The sequence below is a fragment of the Phyllobates terribilis genome, unplaced genomic scaffold, assembly GCF_046119375.1.
Source record: "Phyllobates terribilis strain yellow unplaced genomic scaffold, ASM4611937v1 Scaffold_2__4_contigs__length_985480577, whole genome shotgun sequence".
In the NCBI taxonomy this organism is placed as follows: Eukaryota; Metazoa; Chordata; class Amphibia; order Anura; family Dendrobatidae; genus Phyllobates; species Phyllobates terribilis.
Genome location: NW_027362762.1, coordinates 185,386,651 through 185,413,445, shown reverse-complemented (window position 1 = coordinate 185,413,445; position 26,795 = coordinate 185,386,651). Strand labels below are relative to the sequence as shown.

The 26,795-nt window shown below is 42.2% G+C and overlaps 1 protein-coding gene across 2 annotated transcripts in view; it reads left to right on the top strand.

Moving 5' to 3' along the window:
- Positions 1–26,795, top strand: part of LOC141201219 (retinol dehydrogenase 7-like) — a 124,319-nt gene that overhangs the window by 31,008 nt on the left and 66,516 nt on the right. Inside the window, exon 3 of one of the 2 annotated variants that reach the window (XM_073663359.1) lies at positions 26,400–26,553. The exons of the other annotated variant lie outside the window; for it this stretch is intronic. The gene's annotated coding sequence lies outside the window, so the exon portion shown is untranslated. The remainder of the gene's footprint in view (positions 1–26,399; positions 26,554–26,795) is intronic. 2 annotated transcript variants of the gene reach the window in all.

The following is a 26,795-nucleotide window of genomic DNA, read 5'->3' as shown; positions in this document are numbered from 1 at the left end:
GTTTGAGAAAATCCACATACATTATGGAGTTCATCTTTAGCGCCTTCAGGGATCCTAAAGGGGCCGATAATCTCTCTCCCCATGATTCCAGCCCAAAACATTACTCCACCTCCTCCTTGTTGGCGCTGTAGCCGTGTTTGCGTGGGGTGTCCATCAACCAGCCATCCTCCACTCCATCCATCTGGACCATCGAGCGCTGCACGGCACTCATCCGTGAACAAAACAGTTTTGAAATCAGTCTTCATGTAATGTTTGGCCCACTGGAGCCGTTTCTGCTTGTGTGAAGTGGATAGAGGAGGTCGACAGGATGGCGTATGCACAGCTGCAAACCTCTGAAGGACCCTGCATCTTATTGTTCGGGGGACGTTGGAGGCACAAGCAGCTTCAAAAACTTGTCTGCTGCTATGACAAGGCTTTTTTGCCGCTGCTCTTTCAACCTGACGTAATTGCCTGTAGGAAAGAGTCCTCAATTTGCCCTTATCAGCACGCACACGTGTGTACTGTGAATCAGCTACATACTTCTTGATTGCCAAGACACTTCATCCTGATCATCGCACAATGTTGATTGTAGTCATGCCTTGACCTAAACACTCCACAATTTGTTGCTTCTCAGCAGCCGACACATCCTTTTTCTTTCCCATTTTGGCAGAAAATGTAGGCTGCTTAATAATGTGAGACAGCCTTCTTAAGTAGTCTTGCCTTTCATTGGACACACCTGCCAAACTAATTAGCACAGGTGTCTGCAATTGCTTACAGTGATATAGAGAGCCCTGACACACATCACCATCAATGAGTTTAACTGACAAACAAACAAATTCTTCCCTTATCACTCCTAAACACTTTTTGCATAATAATTTGGAACACAGTGTACATGTGCTTTTCCACAAAACACCAGTGGTTCACGTAGTGAGTCTTACAGTTCTAACTTGCCAACCGTGGTCTGTATGGAGTTGTTCAATAAAGGGCCCAAAATTAAGATAACATAGATGGGAGAGGTCTCTATGAATAGGAATTCCTAAGTATTTGATACCCTGTGAGGGCCAGGCAAAGGGAAAGTTGGACTGGATGGAATCCTATATGGATTTGGGGAGGGAGACATCGAGGGCCTGAGACTTCGCTGCATTGATTTTAAAATTTGACCATGTAACAAAGTGATCTATTTCAGCCATAACAGCATGGATGGATATATGTGATTGAGTGATATATACTAGGACATCATCAGCAAATAGAGAGCACTTGTACTCGGTGCCTCCCACCTCAATCCACCTAATATTGGGGTTATGGCGAATTGATGAGAGCAGGTGCTCCGTCACTAGGATGTATAAGAGAGGGGACAGAAAACATCCCTGCCTTGTCCCATTGGTGATTGTGAAAGGTGATGAAAATGTTCTGACGCGCCCCCTGGGCCTTAGGACACCCGGAGCCGGACCCTTTTTGGTGGATGCTGGTGGTTGTAGTCTCTGTGGCGGCGACCCGGTTCCGTGGCTCAGGGCGGTCAAACCAGTGGCGGAACTATTTATGTGGTTTTGATGTTTAAATGTCCGACTACGCCACCCGTGGATTGCGGTCAGAGTGAACTGCCGCTCCAGGGCAGACCGCTGAGGCTGGTGTTGTGGGTGCAGCAGAGCGTAGCATAACTCCCCACGGGAGGAGTATAGCCTCAGGACAGTGTATGCGGAGGATGGGGTTGATGGTGCAGGGCAGCAGCAGTAATGACACGGAGTCAGTGATGCAGTCCAGGGCCTTTACTCACAGTTCTTATTATCCAGACCACGTCTGCAGGTAACGGCTGCCCACGTCGTACTGTGCTCACCAGGTGAGGGGCTTAGACAACTCCCAGATAACTTTGGAGTGCTTCACAGGACCCCCTTTGTGTGTCCTTTGTCTGGCCTTTCTTACCAACCCTTCTGTCCGGCTGCCTCGGGCCTCCTCTTGGTAAACTTGGCGCCAGTTTCCCTGACCCTATGTGGTGCCTTCCTAGCGGGTGTAGCGAGGGGCTGCGCCACATAAAATGTCACAGCCTCCTGTTTCTAGCTGAGGGTCGTTTCCTGCCTCCACTAGTTTCGGGGACCGGTCTCCCCCTTTGGCCTGACCCCTCCACGCAGGTGGATTCGGGCGTGCGGTGGCGACTCGCACGTCCGCACCCCTGAGATCCCTTCGTTCCTCGTTCCTGGAGCCTTCTCCACTCCTCTTCCTTCCTTCTCCCTCTTCCAGGCCTGGGCCTCTGTTACTAGGCCCGCCTCCGGAGCAGAGCTCATGCAGAGCCCCTGCTCCCTGCCACTTCTGCTCAGACTTCTCTGCACTGAACTAAGATGGTGCCCACCTTTTATACTCCCTTCTCAATGCACCCAGGAACTGCTTCCTCCCTGCTCCTGCACTACAGGGTTCCCCTTCCTCAGTGTTCCCTCCCCCCACTCCAGCCAGGGACAGGGACTGTCGTGCCCATCTCAGGGGCATATTGGTCGCCCTGCCCCACGGCAATGTGGTGTAATGCATGCAGGTGTCGGGTCCTGATCCACACTACATCCTTACCTGAGAGTGAGATATCACACCTCTGGGTGAGGTGCAATACCTCTGTAGCAACCGAGCCCTCAGGGTGCTACAGTTCCATTTATCCTCAGCCTAGGTGACGTATTGCGATACAGGGCCGTGATTTTGGCTATAAAAGGGTCCCCTAGACCCCTACCCCAAGCTTTTTAAGAGAATCATATATGGCGTGCCAGGAGACTCTATGGAATGCTTTCTCAGCATCCAACGAGAGTATCTAATTACAAATTTTTAACTGCATCTAGCCCAGGAAATACTTTGTGCCTAGTAGCAGTGTCTGCTAGTCAGCGGATTATCCCGGCTGTTAAGCAAGCTACACCACCTGTAGTTTGGACACTTCATTTTTTCAAAGGAAATGCTTCGGGACCACGGGATACTCAGTGAAGAGCATCAGGAGGCACCCCAAGGCATAGGGGCTCGGACTGGCAGTAGGATGCCTTGCGGTGGACAGCCGAGCTCGATCCTTATAAAAGCTTTTTAACTGCAGCAGCTTTAGTGGACGCTACTGGAGCTGGAATTACGCGGCTGCTGGCATGAGACTTGCCCTCCAATAGATCCTTGTAAATGGATTTAAAGTGTATTCATTCAAATTAGAGAGACAATTTAAATTAAAAAGCTTAGAGCTGCCTCCACCACAGGGGGGCTCGCTCGACCCACCAGCGGACAGGCACCAGTATTGGGAGAGGGGGGCTGGCCGTCAGGGTTCACCGCGGCTCTGGCACAAACCCGGCGACACGGAGGTGGCACGGGCAGGAGCGGACTGAACGTGTCGGCTTCTCACTTTTTGGATTTTAGAAGGGCATGACATGCCTATATCTGTGTCTCCCCCTCCTTTTACTCCTCCACCTCTTTTCTTTTCGCATGACTATATGTACTTGTCACTTTTCCATGTGTTAGTTGTGTCTTCTGAGCAGTTTGTCAGCTTTTGGACACCTTTGAAGGTGTTTTCTATGTGTTTCTATGTGTTTTTGTTTGCCTGCCATTGGTTTTAACGGTGTTCGAAGGTGTTCGACGAACAGTTCGACGAACAGTTCGGCGAACACACGGGTGTTCGACGAACCGAACCGAACTCGAACACTACGGGGGTGGCTCAACACTACTTAATACCTCTGACCACGTTGTTGACAGCAGTGACCTGGGGGTCAGAAATGCTTCCTGGGGCGATACCCATGCTGTCCCCATGTCTTTTGAGCACTGTCACTATCGTTTTGGGCACTTTTTAGGCTTTCTACAGACTGCTGGGGGTGCCACCGCAAAAAATGCTCAGGTCTCCCATAGACTAACATTGGGCTCGTTGCTCGGGTCGAGCACCCGAGTATCACGGCGAGCTCGGCCCGAGCTTCGAGCACCCGAGCATTTTAGTGCTCGCTCAACACTAGTTATTGACATTTCAAAAGCATGGGTTAATCCTCCTAATCCACAAATGACTGAGAGGGATATGAGTATAGTTCCTGTCACTGGTAAAGTTCCAGGTGTTGCAAAACTATGTTACAAAGATGCAATGTCATGTGATATTTCTCCCCTTGGTTTCCATTTGGCTGTTTCAGTGAAAGAAAAAATATGGAGAAACGAATATATTGATTTGTTTTCTCTCCTACCCTCAAGTGAAGAGAGAGCAGAAAAGAAAGATGATAAGGATGAAGAAGAAAAGAAGTTAAATATATTTAAATCATTTAATAATTGGCTTCAAGCCTTTTGTATTTTTTCAGTATTGTGTGAGAAGAGCCCTAAAAAAGTGCTGGACTTTTTCAGTAGTATAGACATTATTTTGAAAGCTTACAGGAATTTGGTGGGAATTCATGGTTAGCATATGATGAATTCTTTCGACAGAAGTTGTCAGTACACAGTCATTTAAGATGGGATCAGAAAGATGCAGGGCTTTGGCTTAGTTTAATGATCCCGCATAGAAATAGCATTTTAAAACAGACATCCACTAGTAGTGATGGGCGAACCCAAACAGTAAAGTTTGGGGTCCATACCGAACACCTACTGTTCGGGCATGGACCCCGAACACGGACTTCCTCTGGAAGTCCGTGTTACTGTCTGGGATTGTGTGTTTCCCGCGCTGTCACTTGCATGACAGCGCAGGAAACACAGGCTCTAATAGGCGGTAATAGCATTACAGCGGTCAGAGCGCTGTGGCATCATGTTGACAAGTGTCAGCATGATGCCACAGCTGTGACCCTTGGTAAAAATCTTACCGCGGGTCATAGGCGCCGGCTATTACCACTACTATCACCATCAGCCGGCACCTACTGCCTCGATATTTGGACTGCGTTGGACAGGTGAGGATGAGGTTGCTTTATTATTTTACTTTTATTACAGGGGACATTAGCTTCAGCTGGAATGGGCGTGACGGTAAGTATGGTTTAATTTAGAACAATAAAGGTGTTTGTCTTTATTTCAAATAAAGTATTTTATTCTGGGTGTGGGAGTCTTTATTTCACATTTCACCCTCACTCTGGTGAGAGGCGTCTTATAGACTTATGGGGTTAGTAATTGGGGCGATGCCTCTTCATTACTAACCTGGGCTTGATGTCAGCTGGCATTATAAGCTGACATCAACCCCAACCCTATAACCGCACTGCCACCGCTACAGGCCAGTGGGCAGAGCGAGGCTAAGTGCCAGAATTGGAGCATCCAATGGATGCGCTTTTCTGGGGCGGCTGAGAGCTCCTGTTTCTAGCCTCAGAGGGGGCCAATATTCATGGCCCCTTCCTAGGCTATTAATATCAGCCCCCAGTGGTCTGCATAGCCTTTGCTAGCTGTTAAATAGGGGGACCGAATGTCATTTTTTGGGGGGTGGTCCCCCATTTTAATAGCCTTTAAAAAAGGCTAAGTATTCAGCTAGGGGTTTATATTAGTAGCCTGGGAAGCTCCATGGGTATTACCCCCTTCCCAGGCTGAAAACATCCGCCCCAGCTGTTCACTTTCCCTCTGCTGCTTAATAAAATTACAGGGGACCCCACGACATTTTTTCCCTTGAAATTTACTCATTTATTAATAAACTACATGAATAGTAAGGTACACACGCAAAGCACGGATTATATATATCACATATTTATATCTATCTGTATATCTATCTATTATCTATATAACTAGCTATCCATATATGTATCTATCTATCGATCTATTATCTATTTATCTATCTATCCATATATATATTATCTATCCATATATCTATCTATCCATATACATATTATCTATCTATCAATATGTCTATCCATATATCTATTATCTATCCATATATCTATTACTTATCTATCTACAGTATATATCTATCCATATATCCATATATCTATTATCGATCTATCTATCCATATATCTATTATCGATCTATCCATATATCTATTAATCTATCCATATATCTTTAATCTATATATCCATATATTTAACTATTATCTATCTATAAATCTATTTATCTATCCACATATCTATCCATATATCTATATATATCAATCTATTATCTATTTATCTATCTATTATCTATCCATATATTTATCCATATATCTATCTATCTGTCTATCTATATATCTATTATCTATCTACTGTATCTATCTATTATCTACATACCTATCTATATAAATAGATAGATAGATAGATAGATAGATACATCGATAGACGGATATATGGATAAGTATGTGGATATATGAATAGATTTATAGATAGAAAGATAATAGTTAGATATATGGATATATAGATATATTGATAGATAAATAATAGATATATGGATAGCTATATAGATAGATATAGAAAAAATAGTAAAGATAGCACTCCAAAAATAGATGATTTATTCGCTCAGCAGGAGCTGTGGCAACGTTTCGGCTGAACACAGCCTTTTCAAGCAATTGTTTGAAATAGATTGAACTTATTGCCGGCAAATGAGGTCAGCGCATGCGTGGTGAGTATTTTCCCATGCTTGCGCTGACGTCCACGAGTTGAACTGAGTTCAACTCATTGACGCAATCGTGGGAAAATACTTACCACGCATTCGCTGACCTCATTTGCCGGCAATAAGCTCAGTCTATTGCCGGCAAATGAACAGAGTGGTCACATTTTACAATGTGGCCGTTCTGTTCATGGGATCTTCGAGGGACCCTTGATATTTGGACTGCGTCGGACAGGTGAGGATGAGGTTGCTTTATTATTTTAACTTTATTACAGGTGATCATGGGCTAGCTGTAAGGTATACAGTTATATGAAAAAGTTTGGGCATCCCTATTAATCTTAAGCTTAATGTTTTATAAAAAATTGGTGTTTTTGCAACAGCTATTTCAGTTTGATATATGTAATAACTGTTGGACACAGTAATGTTTCTGCCTTGAAATGAGGTTTATTGTACTAACAGAAAATGTGCAATCTGCATTCAAACAAACTTTGACAGGTGCATGAGTATGGGCACCCTTATCATTTTCTTGTTTTAAATACTCCTACCTACTTTTTACTGACTTACTAAAGCACCTTTTTTGGTTTTGTAACCCCATTGAGCTTTGAACTTCATAGCCAGGTGTATGCAATCATGAGAAAAGCTACTTAAAGTGGCCACTTGCAAGTTGTTCTCCTGTTTGAATCTCCTCTGAAGAGTGGCATCATGGGCTCCTCAAAACAACTGTCAAATGATCTGAAAACAAAGATTATTCAACATAGTTGTTCAGGGGAAGGATACAAAAAGCTGTCTCAGAGATTTAACCTGTCAGTTTCCACTGTGAGGAACATAGTAAGGAAATGGAAGAACACAGGGACAGTTCTTGTTAAGGCCAGAAGTGGCAGGCCATGAAAAACATCAGAAAGGCAGAGAAGAAGAATGGTGAGATCAGTCAAGGACAATCCTCAGACCACCCCCAGAGAGCTGCAGCATCAACTTGCTGCAGATGGTGTCACTGTGCATCGGTCAACTATACAACGCACTTTGCACAAGAAGAAGCTGTATGGGAGAGTGATGCGAAAGAAGCCGTTTCTGCAAGCACGCCACAAACAGAGTCAGCTGAGGTATGCAAAAGCACATTTGGAGAAGCCAATTTCTTTTTGGAAGAAGGTCCTGTGGACTGATGAAACCAAGATTGAGTTGTTTGGTCATACAAAAAGGCGTTATGCATGGCGGCAAAAAAACACAGCATTCCAAGAAAAACACTTGCTACCCACAGTAAAATTTGGTGGAGGTTCCATCATGCTTTGGGGCTGTGTGGCCAATGCCGGCACCGGGAATCTTGTTAAAGTTGAGGGACGCATGGATTCCACTCAGTATCAGCAGATTTTTGACAATAATGTTCAAGAATCAGTGATAAAGTTGAAGATACACAGGGGATGGATCTTTCAGCAAGACAATGATCCAAAACACCGCTCCAAATCTACTCAGGCATTCATGCAGAGGAACAATTACAATGTTCTGGAATGGCCATCCCAGTCCCCAGACCTGAATATTATTGAACATCTGTGGGATCATTTGAAGAGGGCTGTACATGCTCGGCGACCATCAAACTTAACTGAACTGGAATTGTTTTGTAGGAATAGTCAAAAATACCTTCATCCAGGATCCAGGAACTCATTAAAAGCTTCAGGAAGCGACTAGAGGCTGTTATTTTTGCAAAAGGAGGATCTACTAAATATTAATGTCACTTTTCTGGTGAGGTGCCCATACTTATGCACCTGTCAAATTTTGTTTGAATGCAGATTGCACATTTTCTGTTAGTACAATAAACCTCATTTCAAGGCAGAAACATTACTGTGTCCAACAGTTATTACATATATCAAACTGAAATAGCTGTTGCAAAAACACCAATTTTTATAAAACAATACGCTTAAGATTAATAGGGGTGCCCAAACTTTTTCATATAACTGTATATGGTGTTTTTTTTATTTTTTTGCAGGGGCGGAGAACATCGGGGACAAGGTGTAGGTGAGTATAATGTGTTTTATTTTTATTTTAAGATTTTTTTATTAATTTTAACATTATTGTAAATCACAGTGCGGGAAACCAGGTAAATTCGGCTCCCCCATTCACATGAATGGGGTCCATGTTCGGGTTCGGTGTTCGGGTACTGTTCTGGTACCAAAAATCGAACTTTAAAAAAAACTGTTCGGCGTTTGGCTCAATTAGCCAAACCTGAACAGTCACGAGTTCTCCCATCACTATCCACTAGTAATATGTTCAATTTTCGTAAAGGGGTTTGCTTTGCCTTTAACGAGGCGCAATGCAAATGGCTTGCAAATTGCCACTATCGACATGAATGTGCCGGTTGCGGTGGGTCCCACCCTATTTCGAGGTCCCACCCTATTTCGAGGTCCCACCCTATTTCGAGGTCCCACCCTATTTCGAGATGTTTTAAAAGAGGTCAAGCTTCACTGAAATTAGTAAACATGGCTCCATGGTTAGAATTTTACCCAGAACGGCAGAAAGTGGAGTTACTAATTAGGGGTTTTAGAGATGTTTTTTTTGTCCCTACTTTTGATGGTAAGGGTTGTATGCGGACTGATAATCTGAAGTCAGTAAAACTAAATGAGCAAGTTGTAAGAGATAGAATTAAAACTGAAGTGATTGAAGGCAGGGTTGCCGGTCCATTTTTAACGCCTCCATTTAAAAATGTTCTTTTATCCCCACTTGGTTTGGTCCCTAAAAAAGAAGCCAATAGTTTTATATTAATCCACCATATTTCATATCCTTTGAAATTTTCATTAAATGATTCTTTATATAAATTGGACACTTTGGTGGTTTATGCGTCTTTTGACAGGCATTGGAATTTTTGCACAGGTTCGGTCAGGGAGCTTTGTTGTCAAAAGATGATATTAAGTCAGCTTTTCGGTTATTGCCGGTATCACCGGAAGAGTTTAATTCATTAGGCTTTCAGTTTGACGGTTATTTTTATTTCGACAAAGCCTTGCCCATGGGTTTTTGTTTATCTTGTTTTGATTTTAAAATGTTTTTGTCTTTTTTAGAGTGGGTCATTCAGGATGTCTGTAGGTCAAGTGGTGAGATTTTACATTATTTAGATGACTTTTTATTTTTTGGGTTTTCAGATTCAGACGGTTGTAAAGAATTGTTGGAAACTTTCACGTTGGTCATGGATAGATTCGATATCCCGCTGGCAGGGGAAAAGGCAGTGTTTCCATGCACTATCAATACAGTCAAAATGGAATTTAGATTGCCAGCTTCCAAGATTGTCAGTATTGTCTTTTTAGTATTGGGCAAATTGTTTTTTGTGGTGCGGGTCATCCTGGTCGGCAAAATTTTTGCCAGACGGCTATATGATTCCACAAGAGGTTTGTCTTCCCCCTTTTCTCATATTCGGATTACCAGGCCGATTAAAGAGGATTTGAAAGAGTGGCATGAATTGTTATGTGAGTTCAATGGTCATTCTGTATGGCAGGATGACTTTGTGGAAGCAGAGGTTCTAGGTATCCTTATAGACTCTAGTTTGAGTTATGGTTTTAGTGTTTTCTGGGACAAACATTGGTGTTCCACCCCTTGGAGTTTCAATTGGGTTCAGGGCAAGTTAAACAAAAAACCCTATTTTAGTGGAGTTATTTCCGATTATTGTGGCCTTGTCGTTATGGGGTTAATCATTTAGGAATAAAAGAATTATTTTTCATAGCGATAATAACGGTGTTATCTTTGCTATGAAAGGAAAAACTTGGTCGGACAACTTAAGTGCATGGAAAATATGGGTTAATTTTTGTAGTTTGAAAGGTCAAGATTACTGTAGTAGTAAATCGAATATTTTGTTATTTTTTATGTCAGAGATTTAAAAAGAGGTTTCTCATTCAGCTACGTGTCAAAAATGTTAGCTGGAATTTCATTTTTTCAGAGGTGGTTAGATGTAAAGCCTAATTTGAGCTTTTTTCAATTTAAACAATTATTAAAGGACTCAGAAGAGAAAAATCTAGAAAAGATGCAACATGCCCTATTATGTGTAACTTGTTGGCTAGAATTATTGGTGTGTGCCCGTCAGTTTGTTCTTCTTTGTTTGAAGCCATTTTATTTAATGCAGCATTTGCAACAGCATTTTTTTGGAGCATTTTGTCTTGGGGAATTTACTGCTCCTAATAAGTCAGCAGTGTCAAATTTGTCACAGTTGGATGTACCGTATTTTTCGGACTTTTGGAGGAAAATGGGGGGTGCGTCGTATAGTCCAAATATATATGGACTACATATGGTGGCTGTCGGTGGTGTGGGGGAGTGGCAGTGGCAGTGGAGTGGGCACAGGAGGCAGGAGAGCTCACACTTTACCGCAGCGCAGCTCCTGTAGCAGCCAGCGGTCAGCATGCCTGCTATTAAAGTCCATGAAAATTCTCTAAAACCCACTCTCGTGGGTTGTAGTGAATATTCATGAACTTTAATAGTGCGCACACTGTACCGCAGCGTGGCTCCTGCTGCGGTTCTGCGGTTTGTGTGCCCGCTATTAAAATCCATGAATATTCATGGATTTTAATAGCGGGCACACAGACCACAGAGCCGCAGCAGGAGCCGCCCTGCAGTACAGTGTGCGTGCTATTAAGGAGAGTGAATGGTCACTGCTCCCCATGCACACAGTTCAGGCGTAGGGAGTAGAGATGAGCGGTGTTCGACTAGAACTGTTCGCCAATCTCAAATTCGAGCTGTTTTGGGCGGTGTTCGAGTTGTTCGACGAACCCGAACGATTTGCAAAAAATTCGGCTGTTCGAGGTTATGTTCGATAACTGTTCGTGCACCAAAAGCGTGTCCTGCATGTCTGGCGCTATTTAGAGCACCAATCATGCAGGGATTGTCTGCCACTCACTGTAATGCCACAGCCATGGTGGTTGTGGCATTACAGTGATTGCCCAAATCGATGGGAACAGTGCTCACAGTGAAACATGAAAAGCCGGCAATTCAGCAGCGGCATACACCGGTACCTGACAATTTAGAACAGAAAGAATAGAGAATCACACATAGATTAGATAGATAGAAACATGTCAGTCACACATATAAGAAGCACAGTGACAGTGTTGCTTACTGTACTTGTCATTTAGTGTAAAGGATTTATTAAAAAAAATAATAGTGTTTTCATGCACCGTCTCTTTAAAAAAGCCGGCCGGCAATTCAGCATCTGTACCCGACAATTTAGAATAGAAGGAATAGAGAATCACACATAGATTAGATAGATAGAAACATGTCAGCCACATATATACGAAGTACAGTGACAGTGTTGCTTACTGTACTTGTCATTTAGTGTAAAGGATTTATTAAAAAATATAATAGTGTTTTCGTGCACCGTCTCTTTAAAAAGCCGGCCGGCAATTCAGCATCTGTACCCAACAATTTAGAATAGAAGGAATAGAGAATCACACATAGATTAGATAGATAGAAACATGTCAGCCACATATATACGAAGTACAGTGACAGTGTTGCTTACTGTACTTGTCATTTAGTGTAAAGGATTTATTAAAAAATATAATAGTGTTTTCGTGCACCGTCTCTTTAAAAAAGCCGGCCGGCAATTCAGCAGCGGTACCCGACAATTTATAACAGACAGAATAGAGCTTCACACATAGATTAGATAGATAGAAACATGTCAGTCACATATATATGAAGTACTGTGACAGTGTTGCTTACTGTACTTGTCATTTACTGCAAAGGATTTATTAAAAAAAATAATAGTGTTTTCATGCACCGTCTCTTTAAAAAAGCCGGCCGGCAATTCAGCATCTGTACCCGACAATTTATAACAGACAGAATAGAGCTTCACACATAGATTAGATAGATAGAAACATGTCAGTCACATATATAATAAGTACAGTGACAGTGTTGGTTACTGTACTTGTCATTTAGTATTAAAATAAAGGATTTATTATTAAAAAAAATTGGCGTGGGGTTCCCCGTAATTTTAGTCTCTAGCGGAGCTTAAGCAGACAGCTGGGGCAGATGTTTGAAGCCTGGGAAGGGGGTAATACCCACGGAGCTTCCCAGGCTACTAATATCAGCCCCCAGCTGAATACCTAGCCTTTACTAGCTATTAAAATGGAGGACCCCCCCAAAAAAAATGACGTGGGGGTCCCCCCTAATTTAATAGCTAGCAAAGGCTAGGCAGACAGCTGGGGGCTGATATTAATAGCCCAGGAAGGGAACCATGAATATTGGCCCCCTCCCAGGCTAGAAACACCAGCCGTCAGCCGCCCCAGAAATGGCGCATCCATAGGATGCGCCAATTCTGGCTCTTAGCCTCGCTCTTCCACGCTGCCCTGGTGCGGTGGCAGGGGGTAATAGGGTTGGGGTTGATGTCAGCTTATAATGCCAGCTGACATCAAGCCCCATAGTCAAAGTTAAAAAAAAAACACAAACACCCAGAATAAAGTCCTTTAATTGAAATAAAGACACAATTCTTTATTGTTCTAAATTAAACCATACTTACCATCACGCCCATTCCAGCTGAAGCCAACGATCTCCTGCAATAAAAGAAAAATAATAAAGCAACCTCATCCTTACCTTTCCATGTTTCCCAGGACAGCTCCAGCTCTGCTACATCGAGATGACAGGCTGGACCGCAGCAGAACGCTGCCATCCAGCTTGCCATGCCGCACACACTGAGAAGCGCAGGCATGCTTGCGCTCCTCAGTGTCTGACTGTGACGGCATCCAGATGAGCCGACAATGAACTCGGCTCACCTCATGTACGTCACTGACAGCGTGGGAAAATTCTCCTGCACTCAGCGCTTCAGCGTGAGAATTTTCCCACGCTGTCAGTGACGTGCATGAGGTGAGCCGAGTTCATTGGACATGAGCTTGTCTCATCTTTATGCCGTCACAGCGAGACACTGAGGAGCGCAAGCATGCCTGCGCTTCTGAGTGTCCGCGGGATGACAGGCTGGATGGCAGCGTTCTGCTGCGGTCCAGCCTGTCATCTCGATGTAGCAGAGCTGAAGCTGTCGTGGGAACCATGGAAAGGTAAGGATGAGGTTGCTTTATTATTTTACTTTTATTGCAGAAGACATTGGCTTCAGCTGGAATGGGCGTGACGGTAAGTATGGTTTAATTTAGAACAATAAAGAATTGTGTGTTTATTTCAATTAAAGGACTTTATTCTGGGTGCTGTGTTTTTTTAAATACTTTACTAGAAATTCATGGTGGTCATGTCTAATATTGGCGTGACCCCATGAATTTCGGGCTTAGGGCCAGCTGATAATGCCAAGCTGGCCTTAACCCCTTTATTACCCAGTGAGCCACCGCACCAGGGCCCTGGATGAGTTGGGTACAGCGCCAGAAGATGGCGCTTCTATGAATGCGCCATTTTCTGGGGCGGCTGCGGACTGCAATATGCAGCGGGTGGGGTCCAGAAAGCTTGGGCCTCCTTGCGCTGCAGAGTCCAGCCCCCAGCTGCCTAGTTGTACCTGGGTACAGATGCTGAATTGCCGGCCGGCTTTTTTAAAGAGACGGTGCATGAAAACACTATTATTTTTTTTAATAAATCCTTTGCAGTAAATGACAAGTACAGTAAGCAACACTGTCACTGTACTTCATATATATGTGACTGACATGTTTCTATCTATCTAATCTATGTGTGAAGCTCTATTCTGTCTGTTATCAATTGTCGGGTACCGCTGCTGAATTGCCGGCCGGCTTTTTTAAAGAGACGGTGCACGAAAACACTATTATATTTTTTAATAAATCCTTTACACTAAATGACAAGTACAGTAAGCAACACTGTCACTGTACTTCATATATATGTGACTGACATGTTTCTATCTATCTAATCTATGTGTGATGCTCTATTCCTTCATGTCTAAATTGTCGGGTACCGGTGTATGCCGCTGCTGAATTGCCGGCCGGCTTTTTTAAAGAAAGCGTCTTCTGAGCAGTTTGTCAGCTTTTGGACACCTTTGAAGGTGTTTTCTATGTGTTCCTATGTGTTTTTGTTTGCCTGCCATTGGTTTTAACGGTGTTCGACGGTGTTCTAAGGTGTTCGACGAACAGTTCGACGAACAGTTCCTCGAACATCCCGGTGTTCGACGATCCGAACCGAACCCGAACACTACGGGGGTGGCTCAACACTAGTAGTGAGCATTGACTCTTCCGGCACAGCATCTCACAGTGTGAGGGTGCATGGTGTCATCACCATGCACGGCTCACACTGAGATCAGTGCTGGCTGCAGAGGAGGACACACCGCTGGAACACAGGGAAGAAAGGTGAGTAGAACTAGTGTTTATTTTTTTGTGTGCAGCATGGGATGGAGGGTGCCAAGCATACCAGGAAGAAGGATAAGGGGGACCATACATACCAGGAAGAGGGATGAGGGGGACCATACATACCAGGATGAGGGATGAAGGATGCCATACATACCAGGATGAGGGATGAGGGTGGCCATGCATATCAGGAAGAGGAATAAGGGGTGCCATACATACCAGGAAGAGGGGTGAGAGATGAAGAATGCCATGCACACCAGGATGAAGGGGGCCATGCATACTTGGATGAGGGGTGCCATGCATACCAGGATGAGGGGTGCCATGCATACCAGGAAGAGGGATGAGGGGTGCCATGCATACCAGGAAGAGGGATAAGGGGTGTCATGCATACCAGGAAGAGGGAGCCATGCATACTTGGATGAGGGGTGCCATGCATACCAGGATGAGTGGTGCCATGCAGCCAAGATGACGGGTGCCATGAATACCATGATGAGGGTTGCAATGCATACCAGGATGAGGGGTGCCATGCATACCAGGATGGGGATGAGGGGTGCCATGCATACCAGGATGGGGATGAGGGGTGCCATGCATACTAGGATGGGGATGAGGGGTGCCATGCAAACCAGGATGGGGATGAGGGGTGCCATGCATACCAGGATGGTGGATTGGGGTGCCATGCATATTAGGATGGGGATGAGGGGTGCCATGCATACCAGGATGGGTATGGGGGCCAAGTATAACAGGAAGGAAAGGCCATATATACTAGATGGAGGATATTAACAGAATTGGGGGACATTACCCCTATACCAGTGTCAGTAGCAGACCCCCTCACCCATAACAGTGCATCATGACCACATTTTTTTATTACATTTTTTTTCTATTTTCCTCCTCTAAAACCTAGGTGCGTTTTATGGTCCGTTGCGTCTTATAGTCCGAAAAATACGATAATTCTATCAGATAATGCAGTTAATTTCAAAATGAATAGGTCCAAAATGGAACAATTGCCAAAGGGGTTCAGTTAAGGCTGAACAGTCTACCAGGATACCCTTTTTGCCCAGTTCGGCTAACTTCAGATTTTATAAAAGTAAGGCTCAGTGTGCCGGGGTCATTTTTTATTCATGTTAATGGCACACCTTTAACTAGGTTCTAATTTAATGCAGCTTTACAACAGTGTTTAAGTTATTTGGGTCTAAAAGATTTAAAGATCTCTTCGCATTCATTCCGCATAGGTGCTGCGACAGAAACATTTCATTTGGGTTAAAAGGTTCGTTTATTAAAAAAATGGGTAGATGGTTGTCGAATAGGTTTAGAGGTTATATTAGGCCTGATTTAATTCTGTGTTAATTATATGTTTTCCGTAGGTATCTGAATGAAAATAGTATGGATTGTCGGGCATTCATTCGTATTTTGGGCACATAGAAAAGCAGCTTGTAGATCTTATGGGACTAATCTATCTTTTGAAAGAAATCGAACAAGACTTTATTGGTTGGGTGTGAGACGTCTTAAATTTGTGCAATGGGATGAGATTAGCAATAAGGTTAATAGTTGGCCAATGCATGATGTTATTATCATCCATTCAGGTGGTAATGATGTAGGCCACATGAATACATCGGCTTTGCTATTTCAAATGAAGCAAACTTTTTTAAAATTAAAATGGTCCCTCCCGGGTTGTTATTTATGCTTCTCTGAGAGATCTCTTTTATGGAAAGAATTAGGAAAAGATTGAACAGAAGTATGTCCAAATTTATGGCCGCTAATGATGGCTCTTCATTCAGACATTCTGAATAAGAAGGTTTTGTTGAAGGGTTATATAGATCAGACGCAGACGCTTAGATATTTTTAATTCAGGTATACAGAGCTTGGGTGATGAGGCGTTGTCGTTTGGGGAGCCATGCCGGAAAAGTTCCGGTATGGCTGTTGGAGTCGCCCAGCTAACACTCGGTGGACAGGATTTTTAAGGATTTAGGCTGTGTGCACACGATGCGTTTTTAATGCGTTTCCGCAGCGTTTTTGCAGCTGCGGAAACGCATTAAAAACGCATGGTAGAAGGGCAGCAATGTTCCCCAATGATAATCCGCATGTGCTGTGCACATGCTGCGGAAATTTCCACTGCGGATTATCTTTGCGGAAAAAAACGCAGCACAACCAATTATTTTGCGGAAGTGCTGCGTCTTTGCCGCCATTGACTTGCATTAGACCGCATGAATTACGCATCACTGTATATGTAGATGCGTAATCCAAGCGTTCTAATGTGCGGATGGTACCCAGGTGTAGAGGAGAGGAGAGTATCATCCACACCCAGGTACCATTAAAAAATCTGTAAAAAAATAATAAAATAAAAAATATATGTATACTTACATTCTGTCGGCCCGCGCACCGCTCCTGTTTGGTTCCCGGCACTTTGCAGTGAGTTGAAGGACCTGCGCTGACGTCAGAGTCATGTGACGGGTCACGTGATGCTGACGTTGGCAGGTCTTTCAATTCACTGTTGCCGGCAAGGGAGAACGGAGTGAGCGGGACACTGGGGGCCATCGGAGGGTAAGTATACATTTATTTTTTTATTTTTACCACTCTCTCGGGTCACACTATATAAATCCATGCTGTTTGCCTAGTTGTCACAAGCACTTTCCAAGTGATACTAATCGCTTGGAAAGCGCTTGTCAATCCGCATGCGGAAATGTCAGTGATAACGCTCCATTTCCGCATGTCCCTGGCAGGAAAACACATGTACAATCCGCATGCGTTTTTTTCTGCCAGGGAGATGCAGAAACGCTCAGGAAAAAATCCTGAGCATTTCTGCATCGTGGGCACATAGCCTTATAATGTATTGTTTGATGATTTATTAAATGGATTAAAAAAAATTATTGATATGTGGTTTAATAATTTGGAATGTAACCCTGAATGAACATCACTGTCTTTTAATCCATTATTATAGCTATTACTGAATTTATTTATAACAGATTAATAGTGGGCAACTGTGATCCAATGCCCACTGTGCTTTTTTTTCTGTTTACTCAGTGTAAACTGACCTGCGGTGCGTGTTTCATATCCACAACAAGTCAATTTCTCTTGCGGGTACGCTGAGTTTTATGTGCAGATTTTCCTTAAAGACTTGCATTAGATGTGGAAAATATGCAGGTAAAAAACGCACATGCATTATTAGTGCATTTCCGCTGTGGAAACGCACTAAAAAATAAAACAGCTTTATTTAAAGCATTGCACATCAACAAGAGGCAAAAACCGCAGGATATAAAATGTAATAAAGACATGTGAAAAAAGCACACTCAAAAATGGAATTAATCTAATTTACATAATAGATCAATACATCCTATCAGCTTTTTCTGTTCACAGCATTTAAAGGAAATCTATCACCCTCCTGGGAGATATCAGACCTCTACTATGGGCATAAAGGTTATAGAAAAGTAAATCTATACATACCTGTATGGCCCATTGTAGGGTTTGATTGCAGAGAAATATGTTTTTATCAATTCGGTTTTGCACAGGCTTGGCGTCCCCCGGGAGCCAAGAAATCCCCGCCTACCTTCTTAGTAATCCCCAAAATCCCCGCCCATGTGTTTATTTACCATATTCTCCCCCTCCCCTGCACATCACAGGGCCCTGTCAGTGACTCCCCAGTGCCTGCGCAATAGAACCCTGCAGCACAGTGCACAGACAGACGGGGCCGGGAGGAAAAAAATTGCGCTCTATGTGAGCGGCGTTCTGCACATGCTCGGGAAGTGAGGGAGACCAGTGCACGTCACAGGGTCCTGTGACATGCAGGGGAGGGGGTGAATATGATAAATAAGCACATAGGCGGTGATTTCAGGGATTACTAAGAAGATAGACAGAGATTTCTTGGCGTCCGGGGGAAGCCAAGACTGTGCAAACCCGAATTGATAAAAACACATTTCTCTGCAATCTTAACCTCTACTATGGGCCATACTAGAGCATTTTTTAACCTGCACTCTTTTTAATCATGTTTAAATAAATTTCAAGTTTTTAATTAATTCCCTGGATTTTTTGCTGGATAAATCTCTCTTTCCTGCCGTGCCCACAATGAGTATTTGGTGACTTTTTAGCGATTTGTGTTTTTTCAGCATCAAAAGTATAGCCTCTTGCAGTTCCAGACCTCCCAACTTTTGAAGAACAGAAAGAGGGACAAATCATGCGGCATGCAAGTTTTGACCATGTCCCTGACCACACCCATTTACCAATTCTTCGCACCTTGGCACGAGGAGATGTCAGAGGGGCAGTGGCAGTGAGGGACATTCAGCGGATGCCCGAGACTGCAAGGCATAGACCCAAATCCGGGTCTGTGTGCTGTATCATGGATGGTGGGGACTAGAGATGAGCAGATCGATTTACGAGACTCTTAATCAGCGTCCAGGTCAGTGGTACCTGGCGACTGGATGGGAGGCAGCAAATCTATTACCTTCTGGTGTCCCTGGTGTGGTTTTGATTATTCAGAGCTGGCACAATGTCATTTGTGCGTCATGCTCATCTCTAGTTGGGACCTATGGATTTATTCTTTGTTCATTCAGTAATATTTGTGTAAGGTGCGCAGGGCGGTAGTCATGGGCGAGTGACTGTTGTATTCCCACACCCTGGCACCCCACAATTAAATGGTGTCCCGATTCCTTTGTCTTGTGTGTATACCGTATATCACTTACGTTTTGGCCACAGGCCTCCACTGTCTCCGCGATTCCGGATCCAGGAACTGCACATTCAATAGGGGACTACCAGTTCTTTTCAAACAGATTAACTTTACTAAGCAATTCAAGTTAAATTGTTGTTACAGCACAGTACGTTGTCATATTCACCATTTCTTCAGCCTGAGCTATCCATTTCCTCACTGGCATCGCTACGTCTGGGACACTCTGTCCAGCTTTCCAGCTTCCATGAGTCTCGTCCCAACTCCCTTAGGCGATTCTCCGTCCTGCTTCCTCTCATAGGAAGATTACAAGGTACACTTTAAATACCTCTGTCGGGCCATAGGCCCCAGACTTTCCAGGAAGGACTGCTGAAGCTTGTGGCAAATGCTCTCATGCTGCCAAATAGTACAAATTCTTTTAGTGCCAGCCAGCCCTCTGGCTTTGAACTTCTGCTATCACTTCTTCTATCTAATCTCATTTCATTCTAATCAGGAAGTGTTCCCTTTTTTATCTAACCCTATCCCCTCCCAAGTTGGGGCTGTTCCTGAACGTTTAACTGTTCCTAACCTGTGCAATTTACTTCCTGTATCTAACATGCCCACAACTGCACCTTTCCTGACCTATATCTGATGCTCTAACTATACCTATATCCTAATCTAAACCCTAGTCTTTCCCAATCTGTTACACATAAAGCACATTATATATTCATCACATTACAGTACATTAAATAAGCACATTAGTGCCCATAAGATTCTATGCACAATAAAACTACCTATTCCAATACACGAGTCACAAAAATTATCTTCTGACGAAGAGGCATATGACCATCCCTGTCAGACCCTTACATCTGTAGCAGCCAGAGGTTTAATGATTTTTGTCTCTTTAAAAGCCGTGTATGCACATTGCATAAAAAATGTTTTTTTGTTTTCTGCAGGTGTTCACACCAAACTATGCAGTAACAGTCTTCTCTGATTATTGCATTTTTGCTATATTTTTTGCCATGTCCTTATTATTTGATGTTTTTTTGGTGCAGATGTAAGCAGCGTTTTAAGTGTTTTTTTCCTAGAACAGAAAGACTTTGATTCTGCACTTTAAAAGCTTACTGCAGTTTTTTACATGTGTTTTTTTTAGGCTCCACATACAGTAGGAGCCTTTAGAGAAAAAAAAAGCACCAGCATATTTAGACGCAAGTGGGCGGAATTTTCATGAAATATGAAATCACATTGTTTGGAAAGTTAAACACAGTAGAATTTCTGTGCAAAAAAAGTAGCACATAAAACACAGCATTTACGCTATATGTGAACACGGCCTAAATATCCAAACAAAGTGGATGTGATTTCATGACCACTCCTGTCCTTGATGCTTCTAAAGATGCTGCTTAACCATACAGTTTGGTGCTTTTTTTTCTCTATAGGCTTCTATGTGGAACTTGAAAAGCATGCATGTAAAAAAAAATGCTGTTGCATTTTTATGCGCAGAATGAAAGCTTTTCTATACTATAAAAAATGCAGCTTCACATTTGCATAAAAATATATCAAATAAGGGGGAAAACGCATCAAAGAAATGAAGCAAATACGCAATTAGCAGAGAAGTTTTTTCTTGCATAGTTGCAGAAAACATACAGAAAAAAAGCAGTAGAAAAAATGCAACATTTATGCTACGTGTGAATACTCAATTGCTTGTTACATTTTTTATGTGTTTCATAGAGTAAAAATCAATCATGCCATTTTTTATGCTATTTACTGATCACTGTAAATAATCATGATCACTCTGTTGTTTGGGTTGTTACTATTACAGGGACACAATTATGTCTGTTATTTGCTTATTTGGAATGTTTATTATTATTTTTTTTAAAAAAAGCAATTTAAAATGTAATTACTGTAATTGTTTTCATTATTTTTAGTAGTTTTATAAGAAGAAAAATATTTTTTGCTTTTCCTCTAGAATACAGGGATATAGAAATATACTGCTATTTACAGATGTATCTCTGGGTACTTGTATCAACTGTCTGTGGGTTCAGAGCCTGCAATGCAGCTTCAAGTTTACAAAATTTTCCCATGCCAGTCAGTGCAGGCTCTGGCTCACTGTTTTAGCTGCTGCCTGCAGTGATGTAGATTTTTTAGAAGTTTTATAGGAACAAAATCTGACATTTTCTTCACTTCTAGAATACAGGGACATAGAAATACACTGCTATGTACAGATGTATCTCTATGGTCCATTATGATTTTTGTCTGTTGGTTCAGAGTCTGCAATGCAACTTTAAGTATACTAAATTCTCCTAAGCAGATCAATGTATGCTGTTACTCATAGTTTTAGATACTGCCTGCAGAGATAGTGGTTGTGGGTTTAATTCCTGGAGAGACCAGATCACAAGAAAATAATTGTTTATTTAAAGAAGCACTCCCATCAAAGTTTTTATCCGCTTAATATATTGCAATCATCATGTTATATGGCACTATGTACTTATAATTCCTCATTTTTCCCTTCTACCCAGTAAATTCTTCTCTTTTCTCTGCTTTTTCAGCTGCTCCCTCCTCCCCCTGCCAGGGACTTTTGCAGTGACTCATGACTCATGCAGGGAAAATAGACTTCCAGTTTCTACATAGAGCTTAGAAGGATTTAGGTAGTCAGTTTTTAATCATGATGTCATAGACCTAATGGAAAACAGAAGAATTAACTAGTTAAATAAGCAAAATAAGTGATTGTAGGCACACCATGCTATATAAAATGATGACAGCAATATATAAGGAAGATAAAAAATTGATGGGAATACTTCTTTAAGTTGTGTAAGTGCAGAGCATAGATACTTGTCCTCCGATGAAGGATCTACAGAACGATGAGGAGATGACATTGAGAGAAGAGACTGAGAGGAAGTTTAGCCAAACCCCTGACCTGCCGGGACAGTCCCGCTGAGACCGGGATGGTTGGGAGTTATGCAATCCCCACAAAGTGAATGGTATATATAGAAATTTCATGCCCACTGTGTTTTTTTTTACTCAGCGTGACCTGTGGTGCATGTTACAAATCAGCAACATGTCAATTTATCTTGTGAGTACATTGAGTTATATGCAGATTTACAATAGACTAATATTAGATTCAGAAAATCTACAGGTAAAAAACGCACATGCATTTTCAGTGTGTTTCTGTAACACAGGTACTTTAGATCCAGTGACACAGAAACACAGAGCAGCCAGTACAGGGTTAATAAACAAGGGGGATTTACTGTAACAGGGTCAATCTCCACGCAGGGAGTAAAAGGGGAAATATGGGGACAACAAGGGAAGTAGCAGGTAATATGCCATAACTGACAATCCTCAGTTGGGCTAGATGTAGCAGAGTCGACACGGTTGTAATCGGCAGTTTTTACACTTAGCTGACTCTTGCTCCTCACAAGGCAGTTGCCGGCTAGTGCCGGTGTTGCTTTCTTCCGGCTTCCCTGCCTAAACAATGCTCCGTCTTCTGGCGGCAGCGGGCGTTCTCCGGTTTGACCCACTGAGCCCCTAGTCTATAACAGTGCACTTCACTTGCTCGGCTCCAGGGATCCTGCCTCTCTTCTCCCTCTAGTCGGGCTTGACTCCCACTGTCCACTGCCGCTATTCCCGCGCAAAAACTCCTTTTCCACCCTCTTCCTAGACACGAGCTCAGCTCCCCGGTCACCTGACTCCTCAGCTCTCTCTCTGGACACACCCCCAGCTTCCCGGTCACCTGACTCCTGTCTCGCAGTCTGTCTTCCCCCTGCAACAAGAGGCACGGCCCCGGCAGTTCTGGATCCCTTGTTCTGAAAGTACTTACACCCCGGTCTTCCCCCTTACATTTCCACGGTGGAAACGCATAAAAAATACATGTAATCCACACATAACTGTATCAATAAAGTTTTGTCAAAGCCATATACCAGAAAGTATCAAAAAACAAAGCAGCTTTATTTAAAGTATGACATAACAACGAGAGACAAAATCACAGCCTTAAACAAGTGACAGTCAACTATATTCAAGTTTTTTGGCGCTTGTTTAATGGCCTCTTTATGGAAACAGATATGCAGATGCAACAGCACAGAAGATGAGGACACAGCAGCAACTTAACCAAAGAATATTTATTACTCTAACACAACAGTTTGAATAATTAGAAAATAGAATTGACAAATTATGCAAACGCAGTGTAGTATTTTACAATTGGAATGTATACTACTTTTGAAGGTGGAAATTGCTGTAATAATTCTAGCAACAAAACTCTATTTTACAAGGCAATAAACAATTACAATGGATAATGGCGTCTCAATCCTAATACCCTTGTCTATAGTGCAGCACAGTCAGTCTCGTGATCGTCCCCATTGTCACTTAGTCAGTATAGCTGCAGTAACAATCTAGCACACGCCCTAATGGGAGTCAATAGTACTGCTCCGTTAGGCAGATTATTCGCTTTCATAATGCGTTTACTCCGGTCACCTCAGTTTCCTGAAGCGTGGCCCCGGGTCCCATCTGTACCGTAATTTACACCGCAATTCTTTTCGGTTCTGTCTGGATGCCGCGCGTGTCATCTCAATCTTCTCTCTGGCCTGTTCACACAGTTCTAATTGTAATAACATGGTTCTGGTTATGGTCACAAGGCTCTGGTTCTCGTCACACAGCTCTGGTTCTGGTCATCTCAGTCACTCAGCCTTACTCTAGACTGAGGTCTCCCTTCATTAATCTCTCCAGAACTGGTAATTGTGGCTCCAAGCCAGCTCAGCTGCTTTCATATATCTGTCTTGCTACAGATTCAGTTGTTGACTACTCCCCTTCTCTGATCTCCTGGGCCTTTTATAATTCCTAACTGCAACACAACTATCACCTTACCTGGTATCTCCTCCAATCTCTTTCCCTCAGGAAACTCATGATTTGCAATGCAGTTCCTGCTTGCTCTCTTCTTGTTCCTGTTCTTATAATCTTTGGCTAGCAGATAGCGGTATTCTCTTATTTTATTCATTAACTGTTTGGGTCTTCTCACTTTTCCATTTCCTTACATTTACACATGCTGACAAAGAATAATGGGGGTAGATTGATCGCTAACAGATCACTCTGTTTCCATATATGTCATCTTATTGGCAGCACATCTGTTGACACAGGGCGATGTGATGCCGAGAACAATGATTTTTTTGTTAAAATATATGCAAAAATGAAAAAGGATATTACCACTATTTGGTGACTGTATATTGGTAGCTACGAGATCGGAAGATCATTTTAAGAGATTACAGTGCATATAGTTAGTCGCTTACAGGGCACCCTCTCCCTCATGGAGACAATCATACTTTTCAATCTGGCTCAGACTCACATGTCTTCTCAAGCAACGAGAGTCTGTAGAGTTTACAAGATAATTGACTTCTCAAATTTCCACATCATCCACATGTGTTCACAGTCCAGACAAACTCCCCATCCTGAAATGGCTTTCCATGCAACTTTGCTGTCTTTCTTGCGGTTCCGCTGCTGGCATCTTTTACTCCATATTGTTCTGATTGGAAGCCTCCCAAAGAAGGAACTCTACTTTTTTTTAACAGCTTCAGCTTTTCCAAACTGTGAACCGATTAAAAGAAGTGACATAAGACGAAACATTTAAAAAACAATTTTGTTTTCTTAAAGCTGTGCACTGTATTAATTTTATGGTGCACTTTTGCTGTGCTTTTTCAGGTACATTCAGGGCAAAATTTGCCTGAAAAAGATGACATGTACACATAGCCTTACATGATTTTTGGAGTGTTTTTTTTCCCCAAACTTTTTTTTGCTGCCATTTGACTTCATTGTCAAGTTTTTTCAACCAAAATTTTAAAAAATGCTCCTCTGTAAGGTCGGGTGTAGACAGACATAATTCTTGGTGCATATATGGTCCACAATCCCTGGACTGACCATGGGTCTCCCAATTTAACCTTACAGCCTCATATGTACCTGAGGCTGTAAGTTAGGGTCAGAAAACACACGGTTTCCATCAGTGTGCCATCCATGTGTCTGTTTTTACTATCAGTGTGTCATCAGTGTTTTACCGAAAAAAACTGACATCTCTCCGTGTGTTTTGCACAGACACGTGGTCCGTGTGAAACACGGACATGTGCATAGCATCATAGGTTATAATGGGTCCGTGAAAAAAACTGATACCACACATAATGGAAACACGGACGAGTGAAGGAGACCTAAAACAGAAATTAAAATGTCACTGCTTTGAAATGGATTCCTCATGGAATTTGTGACAACTTGACAATGAGTTAGGTTCACACTGAGGTTTTTTGCAAGGATTTTTTTAGACTAAAAAATTGAGGAAAAAAGTTTAAAAAAAAAAAAATTGAAGTGTTTGGACATTTTTTGACACAATTTTTGGCATTTGTGTCAATTGTTTTTGTTAAATTTTGCGATTTTTTTTAAGCAGAAATGCCTAAATTTGACATTGATGCTTCTTTTTATATGCTTCAAAAACTTAGAAAAAAAACAACTTAACAGCATTTCAAAAATCACATGCACAGTTGAATTTTTTTGGAAAACCACATCAGATTTTTCCACCTCAAAAAATAGATGTTAAAAGACCACTGAGTATGTTCACACAGATTTTTTTCAAGTGGATCTAATCCAAAATCCATATAAAAAAATATTTCAAATATTCTATGAATATGTTTCCTATTGATTTTATTGAAAAAAACACTTTATTGCTCAAACAGTTAGTTTTTGCCAATAAGGATTGGAAAACCACCCAAACTTGACAATGAAAGGGTATGTTCACACAAGTGGAAATTCAATTTTGCTTCCAAAAAAAATCTAGCTAAATCAATCAACTTATCATTGTTTTTGATGCGGTCTTTGAAGAGGTTTTTTTCATACTTTTGTTGTTGTTGTTTTTATAATTATTTGACTTAAAAGTCAAGTTTGATGTCCAAAAGTCTTTTACATCAGAGTAACATATGCCTTTTTTTTCTACTATGTGTTTTTAAAATTGCATAAAAAATAAACACATTATTTGAGCTACAATTGGGTTTTCCCATTTAACCCTCCGTCACATACAATAGGCCTGACAGGCACATCTCTTTTACTTTCATTTCTCCTTCCTCACCAGATTGTGAGGAAATCCCCTTCCTCCAGGTAGTCTCCTGTCTCTAGCAGCTCTGTGAAACCTCATACCACAGTTGGATTGCAGAGCTTCAGGAGGACAGATATAACTGCGCTAATCTCTCAGGCTCATTGTATGTGAACACGTCACACTCAGTAAGGTTGGTATTTTATGTTTTTATTCATCACAATTGTTTATTTAGCTTGTTTTATGAATGTATAGCACAAAGTGTGAGGATATTTCATAGAAATAAGGCAGATTAAAAATGAAAGTGTGCTGCTCAGGCATATACAGTAGTTCCCTAACACATATTCCTTCTCTTGCTTCAGATTATCTGCTGAAATGGAGAGGAAAATGTACAATTTATCAAAAAACCTTGATGTTGAGGAAGTAACAAACATG